This window comes from Melitaea cinxia, chromosome 19 (assembly GCF_905220565.1).
Source record: "Melitaea cinxia chromosome 19, ilMelCinx1.1, whole genome shotgun sequence".
NCBI lineage: Eukaryota > Metazoa > Arthropoda > Insecta > Lepidoptera > Nymphalidae > Melitaea > Melitaea cinxia.
The window spans coordinates 13,948,357-13,956,927 of record NC_059412.1 but is presented as its reverse complement, the minus strand read 5'-3'; the positions used below and the strand labels follow the sequence as shown (position 1 = coordinate 13,956,927).

At 37.8% G+C, this 8,571-nt stretch overlaps 2 long non-coding RNA genes across 2 annotated transcripts; both read right to left on the bottom strand.

Annotated features, from left to right (window-relative positions):
- Window positions 1-430: 430 nt before the first annotated feature.
- LOC123662579 lies at window positions 431-1,334 on the bottom strand. The gene is made up of 2 exons (XR_006744508.1): window positions 1,044-1,334; window positions 431-639 (listed from the first exon to the last, which is right to left on the bottom strand). It is a non-coding gene; the product is annotated as an uncharacterized LOC123662579 (long non-coding RNA).
- A 5,037-nt stretch (window positions 1,335-6,371) lies between these two features.
- On the bottom strand, window positions 6,372-7,558 carry LOC123662578. The gene is made up of 2 exons (XR_006744507.1): window positions 7,268-7,558; window positions 6,372-6,863 (listed from the first exon to the last, which is right to left on the bottom strand). It is a non-coding gene; the product is annotated as an uncharacterized LOC123662578 (long non-coding RNA).
- Between the last annotated feature and the right edge of the window lie 1,013 nt (window positions 7,559-8,571).

The window sequence follows — 8,571 nt, the reverse complement described above, 5'->3', positions numbered from 1 at the left end:
AAGGAATAAATTTGCGGGTACAGTTACATATATTATATATGCTATATCATATATGTACATACTTTAGTTTATTCGCGTTAAGAAAATAGTGAGTCATCGTTGTCCTTTAGTTTAGCCACACCCTTTGACCGATTCAATCACTTTAGCCTATGGCAATCCACTGCTGGACATAGGCCTCCCCAAGTTCGCGCCAGACATCCCGGTTTTCCGCAATCCTCATCCAGCCTACACCGGCAATCTTCGAGGCAATCGTCGAGGGGGTAAGGTCAGCAACGCACTTGTCTATATTGTATACTAGCCGCTAACCTTCAAGTGGGCCGTTTGTTTGCCGACCTAATCGTATAAAAAAAAGTTAATACTATTTAATTGAGGCTGTATAAACAAGATACGTGTTTACGCAAAGTGACAGCGTGTCGCAATGAGACACAAATTTGTAAGGGACGTGGTATAATGGCCTTAAATAAAATGATACTGCCACTCAAGGGATTGATGGACTACTCCCCTGGCAACCGTGGAACAAGGCGAGGGTCTTCGCGTGACAAGCGGGTGGAGACAATGCGGAGCAGGGTCTTCGCGTGGCAAGCGGGTGGAGAGTGGAGACAATGCGGAGTAGGGTCTTCGCAATGCGGAGCAGGGTCCCTGGAATGTTATGTTTTCCCGCCTTAGTCCACTATCCTTCGTCATTGTCCGGAGGCCCTTCCACGATGCCCCAAGAGGAGCGTCTGCCACCTACCGTGGTAGCGGAATTGTCGTGGAAGGGCGACAGAACTTAAATTACATTTAAGAAATAAAAACAATTACAACAATGCATAAAATCTAATTACAAAACAATTTTTTTTTTTTTACTGCGGTATGAAAGCTTGAAGGTAGACAAATAAAAATATATGTATATTAACTGTTTAAATAATATCTATTAAGTCAAATAATCTTAAGGATAACTATTATTTAAAGCTCACACAAGCTGAACAGAATGTTTACATATATACTAATGTAATAATAAAAAGGTTTTTTTTAAAACAAATAATTGTGATAATAAAACTTACCCTAAGACGGGGATTTCTCCAGTGTATTTCCAATTGATTATTATGCTGATTATATTAATATTGAATCAGGATCCAGATTAATCTTATTAACGCGTTTTACAAAAGAAATAGGCAAATCAATATTCTCGTAGTTCAAAGTTCATTACGTATTAACAACTACCTCGCAGTCTAACGCCGAATGACATGACCGATGGCATGCCGCCTCGGCAACGCTCGAGAGAACCCGTTATAAAATTATCTATATTGAAAACAAATCGAACGTTCGCTTTAACTTTTTCTTGTAAATTAGTTCATTAAATACCTATTTGATTTTTTTTTTTTTTTATACTCTTTAAAATAATATTGACAAAACAAAAATTATATATATTTTTTTATATATGGATGTAAATCAATAATGTGATATTTTTATTAAAAATAAATATGAAGTCATGTAACGTTCCGTTACATTACCCGCCTCGCTCCGCAAGGATTTTGTCCTGTATAATTTTACAAAATCCGAACTTGAAACACAGAAGTAGGTAAATAACTTACGCAGACCTTTCAAGATAACATAATATTACTTATGTGTTACGGCCAACCATTTTTAGATCTTTAATGTGCCAAGTACCTAAATCTTTTCCCGACATGCTTTCTAAGACGTAAACGAGGGGAGACAGCTTCTGAGTCACGCGACATTTGATGAATTTTGGAGCTAATTTCTTACTAAAGTATTTATCCTTGTCACTTAGTATATACGCTCGCTTATAAACAATATCACCTACCTCAAACTCGAAAGCCTTCCTACGCGAGTTATAATGGGATGTGTTTTTTAGGTGTGCATGGTACAGGGATTTTTGTACCTTATCAAAAATTGTACTTAAACAACCACGATTTTCCACATAATCTTCGCGAGGCAAGAACAGAACCTCCTTACCCAACTCGTTATCTGTGTAATGAGTACCACATAACACTAATTCTCTACCAAATATAAGGAACGACGGTGAGAAACCGGTTGCTTCGTTCACAGAGTTATTTATCGCAAATTGTATTTTCGGAATAAATAAGTCCCAAGTTCTATGATCGCCTTCAACGAAAGTGGAGAGGCAGGTGATTATTGTTTTATTGTAACGCTCCGTTGTATTAACCTGGGGTGTGTATTTGGGTGTAAAGAACACGTTCGGTATTTTATATTTATCGAACAAGGTTTTGGTCCGCTCGCTAATAAATTGACTCCCATTGTCCATAAAAATACTTTGAGGGACACCATGGACTAGAAAGACCTGTTCCTCAAGGATTCTGATTATAATGTCAGAAGTGGCCCTTTTTATGGGGAAAATCTGGCAAAACTTAGAGAAACAGCAAGTAACTACTAGGATGTAGCTATTCTGTTTACGTGTTACAGGAAGAGGTCCCATCAAATCCATTGAGATCATCTGATAAGGACGAGAACAATGTTTTGGACGTCCCATCTCTCCAAGAACTGCATGATTTTGTGGTTTGTACGCGAGACATACGGAGCAAGAACTAACAAATTTAGAGATATCGCTGTGCATATTGGGCCAATAGTACCTGAGCGCAATACGTCTATATGTCTTGAAAATGCCCATATGACCCGCCGTAGGCTCATTATGGTTTTCAGCGATAATCTTGTCCCGTAATTCTAATGGGACCACTTCTTTCCATGAAAACTCATCTGTAAGTTGATGTTTATTTTTGCTAAGTCGGAAGAGGATTTTATTTTTAATTTGGAAATTTGGAAAGTTTTCTGGGTTATCGAGGCAGCCATTATAAATATTCTTATACCAATCATCACTAGAAGTCGCGACAGAATTGGCAGTAGTGACTGCTGAAACGGGGACAGTTCTGGACAAAGCGTCAGGTATAACATTATCCACACCACGTCGGTGCTTCAAAATAAAATTGAAGGATGAGAGTCGAACTCCCCAGCGAGCAAGCCTACCTGTCGGATTGTCCAATGAAAGGAACCACTTAAGCGCGCTGTGGTCTGTATAGACCGTGTGAGTCTGACCATTCTCTAAATAGCATCGCCAATGTTCCAGGGCTACGAGAACAGCCAAAGTCTCACGTTCAGTAATGCTATAATTCTTTTCTGGCCCAGTCAAAGACCTGCTCATGTAAGCTATGGGGTGCTCCTTTCCATCAATGGTTTGAGTGAGCATTGCACCAACCCCATAGTTACTAGCATCGGTATGCACTTCGAATGGGAGGTCATAATTGGGACAGGAGAGAATAGGTGCCGAGACCAAGCATTCTTTGAGTTTTTTAAATGCTACGTCAGCTTCTTCAGTCCACAGGAAGGGAGCTGCAGACTTTTTATTAGATGTCAGCTTATTAAGCGGTCCAGTGATCGTACTAAAGTTTGGGACAAACCTACGGTACCAAGATGCCATGCCAAAAAAACGTTTAAGCTCCTTGCGGGACGTAGGAGTTGGATAATTTAATATAGCCGCCACCTTGTCAGGATCAGTGCGTAAACCATTCGCATCAACCACATAACCTAGATATTTAAGTTGACTTCGAAAGAACTCACATTTCTCCAGATTGATTGTCAGGTTAGCTTGACGTAGCTTCTTAAAGACACGTTGAAGGAGAGATACGTGTTCCTCAAATGTACCACTTATTAGTATTATGTCATCCAGATACGCAAAGGCCTTGTGGTCCATGTTGCCAAATAGTCGATCCACTAATCGTTGCTGCGTGGACGGCGCGTTAGTTAATCCGAACGGAGTGGTCTTAAAACGTAGCGTACCTCGACCCGGAACATAAAATGCCGTCTTATCCTTATCCTCAGGAGCTAGTGGTATTTGCCAAAATGCCTTCGACAAATCTATACTACTCAAGTACCTAGCGTCACGCAAATTATCCAAAATTTCGGATATGTAAGGCAAGTTATATGCATCCCGTTTTGTGACAGAGTTAAGTTTTCTGCTGTCCAGGCAAAAACGGGGCTGGCCGTTCTTCTTTGTTACTAATAGGACTGGGGATTGCCATGCACTTTCACAAGGTTCCACCACATCAAGCTCTAGCATCTCATCTACTTGTTCAGTCAAAATTTTTTGCTTAACAGGCGAAAGCCTATAATAGCGTTGCCTTACAGGAGGTGAGTTGCCAGTGTCGATGCGGTGAGTTATTAAGTGCGTACGACCCAATCCTACACGTTCAAATGATATTTCTTTGAATTTCTGTATGATATTATCAGCAATAGCCCTCTGAGAGTCATCTAAATTGTCATATGACTGTATGACAGTTGGGTTAACCGTATTTAAATCAGCTAGAGGGGCGTTAGTCAAATTGAGGGAGCCCAAATATCTAGGACAAATTTTGAAGGCGCGCCAGAAGTCAATCCCTAAAATCAGCGATGATTGGACTTTTGGAACTACATAGGTCTTAATAATGTGGAACTGGTTATCAAAATGGACAGGCAAATTTATGTAGCCTATGCTACGCAGGTTTTGTCCACCAGCTGCCACGATGGTTACCATGTCTTCGGTACTCAACTCCAAACCACGACTAACCAAAGCGGTATGAGCATTGTTGCCTAGAATGGTAACGGCTGATCCCGAGTCTAGAAGGCCTGAAGCTGTCATGTTATTAATTTTAATATTGACATAAGGTCTAGTGTCATTAGTAGGCTTAGGGTGCAGAATTGTAGCAACCTTGTATCCACTGAAAAATAAACGAACAGACTTAACCCAGTTATTCCACTCTTGTTTACTAGTTCGGGTAGTATTATTCTTCAGTGTAGAATTGCCACAATTCTGCCTGGTTAGTTTTTTGTATTCTGAGTATTAGAGCAATTAGGGCAATCCGGCTTCTTGACGCCCTTGTGGCCACATTTAAAACACATGATTTCAGTGTTAGTGCACTGTCTCAAGTTATGTGTATTATTACGACACCTAGGGCAGTATGGCATTCTTTTGTCGATTTGAGATGTACTTTTTGCAATACTATGTAAATATTTATCATTAGTGTTGATATTTTGTTTAATACTAGTGTTAGTTTTATAGTCATAAGTAGATTCAGGTTTTGGATGTTTATAAGCAAATTCTGGTGCCAATGTATCTGAAGTTGATGCTAACGGTTCTCGAAAGTGGGCAAGACGAGACTGCACGGTTTCATAATTCCTGCACAAAATTCTCACCTGATCAATATCCCGAATGTCAGTTGCGGAAGCTAGAGTGCTTGCGTAACAAGGGCGTATATTGTGCAAAACGATCTCTAGCATATCTTCCCTCGACAACGGTTTTGAAAGCCTTGAAAACATTCCTGACAGAATTGATAAGTAAATTGTTATATTTTCCGTCTTACCCTGAGTTCTAGCGCGGATCTCGGATAATAGGCGATAATCATAATCAGGCTTATCGAAATCCTGTTTCAAAAGGATAACAAGATCATCCCACGATGATAACTGGTCCCTTATACTTCGAAACCAATGTAAAGCGTCATCTGTAAAAATTTCCGTAGCGAATGAAATTAATTTTGTGTCAGGAATGCTTCGAGCTTCGCTAAACTCTCTCACACGTTGGATAAAAGACCGAACGCACGACTTGCCATCGAATTTTAATTTACCCAATTCAGCGGTAATACTTTTGTCACAAGTGACTGAAACGTTAATTGGTGCTTGACTACTAGAAATCGCAGTCGCTGAGTTTAAAGTTTCTACTTTAAGTGGATCGATTGATTTGTTTAGGATTTTAAGGTACGATTCAAAGCAATCTCGATACAAACTACTGCAGGCCACATACGTTTCTTTTGCGTCGCTTGGGTCTATTCTATTCAACCTATGATAGATGTGATGTAAAATATTTTCCGTGCGAGTTAGTGTTCCTTTGTCACATGCGCCTGACTCAAGCGTATTATTAACTTTATTTAATAATTCTGACACGGACAGAAGGTCATCTACTGGCTCAAGATGGGAAGAAGCTATTTCCTCAGCTGGAAACAGTTGTACTAGTTTAGTGATCTGTTTCCTGAGTTCAACAACAGTACTGCCCGGTGTTTCGCCTCTGATAGCCACTTCATATTCTAATTCAGGTTTTTGCAAGGAAAGGTACTTAATTGGAAAAGACATACTGAAGCAACTTTTCTACTGCCTATCTTACGGTAAATTTTAAGTATCACACGAATGTTTAACAAAACTAATAATTACTATTCATTCGTCCTGCTAAAATGTGTAAAACTCTTTAAATAATAAAACTAAACATCGTAACAAAGAAATTAAAACTATTAAATTATTTTCCTGACTGTACTTCTAAATATTGCCTTAATAAATATAGGAAATGTAAAAATAAAAAAACAAAAAAAATAATAATAATAAAACGTACAAAGTACAAAATAGTTCTCTTTTATGCTGAGTAATATTTTATATCTAACATTATATCAGTTCACAAGAAAACAGAAACATACAGTAGTTCACATAGATAATAAGACAAAACATACACAATGACACAATTTTTAGAATAAAAACCCACAACTTGCCCAGATTTCAACACAGTTGATCACAATAGACAAAACGAGACACAAACAAGACACGAACAATCCGCTACCACCTCCAAAAGTGACAGAATCAATTTAAACCACGTAGGGCGCCAGTGTCGCAATGAGACACAAATTTGTAAGGGACGTGGTATAATGGCCTTAAATAAAATGATACTGCCACTCAAGGGATTGATGGACTACTCCCCTGGCAACCGTGGAACAAGGCGAGGGTCTTCGCGTGACAAGCGGGTGGAGACAATGCGGAGCAGGGTCTTCGCGTGGCAAGCGGGTGGAGAGTGGAGACAATGCGGAGTAGGGTCTTCGCAATGCGGAGCAGGGTCCCTGGAATGTTATGTTTTCCCGCCTTAGTCCACTATCCTTCGTCATTGTCCGGAGGCCCTTCCACGATGCCCCAAGAGGAGCGTCTGCCACCTACCGTGGTAGCGGAATTGTCGTGGAAGGGCGACAGAACTTAAATTACATTTAAGAAATAAAAACAATTACAACAATGCATAAAATCTAATTACAAAACAATTTTTTTTTTTTTACTGCGGTATGAAAGCTTGAAGGTAGACAAATAAAAATATATGTATATTAACTGTTTAAATAATATCTATTAAGTCAAATAATCTTAAGGATAACTATTATTTAAAGCTCACACAAGCTGAACAGAATGTTTACATATATACTAATGTAATAATAAAAAGGTTTTTTTTAAAACAAATAATTGTGATAATAAAACTTACCCTAAGACGGGGATTTCTCCAGTGTATTTCCAATTGATTATTATGCTGATTATATTAATATTGAATCAGGATCCAGATTAATCTTATTAACGCGTTTTACAAAAGAAATAGGCAAATCAATATTCTCGTAGTTCAAAGTTCATTACGTATTAACAACTACCTCGCAGTCTAACGCCGAATGACATGACCGATGGCATGCCGCCTCGGCAACGCTCGAGAGAACCCGTTATAAAATTATCTATATTGAAAACAAATCGAACGTTCGCTTTAACTTTTTCTTGTAAATTAGTTCATTAAATACCTATTTGATTTTTTTTTTTTTTTTATACTCTTTAAAATAATATTGACAAAACAAAAATTATATATATTTTTTTATATATGGATGTAAATCAATAATGTGATATTTTTATTAAAAATAAATATGAAGTCATGTAACGTTCCGTTACAAGCGATGAATCACAATTACCTTAACGCGAATAGACTACAGTACACCAATTGCTGTCACAAACGTTAGTTTCAAATATCGTCGACGCGATTATTGATGACGCACGAGTATGGTTTTGTATGAGTAAATCATGTTGGCGATCTTTCATTGTTGGATTTCGGAATACTAAAATTCAGTACGTAACAGCTTGTGTGACAATTTCGTTTCTGCGGACGAATTTAGTGACGCTAATTTTGTGATTTATTCAAAAACTCGTTAAAATTTTAAATAGTCGAGTGTTGTTTGAATTATGGAAGTGTTTTATGGTTGAGAATTATTGTTGGAAGTTTGAGTACAGTTCAAGATTCGATTAGATCCTGATTAAAAATAACTATAGTATCTTAAGTTTGGTTTTATATATATTAATTTTTTATCTTAACTTTGTTATCAATTTGGAAAAAACTAAGTTCTATTTTTGATTACTTTTACATTGACGAAATCTAATAATATAAGTTTCAAAGTATGTTATGTTTTATTCATTTAAAAATTTTACAGCATTACTAGCTGACCCCGCAAACGTTGTTTTGCCATATATGTTATTAACCCCCATTATAACTTAGGGGTATGAAAAATAGATGTTGGCCTATTTTCAGACCTACCCGATATGCACACAAAATTTCATAAAAAACGGTCCAGCTATTTCGGAGGGGTATGGTAACTAACATTGTGAGACGAGAATCTTATAAATAAGAGAATATACATGCATTTACAATTCACAGCTTTTAAACTAAATATGTGCGATGTCTTATTTAACTAATTCTGGAAGCAGGTTGGTGAGTTTTTCAGTAAAGTACAGGACGGGTATAATTATTGAAAGAGA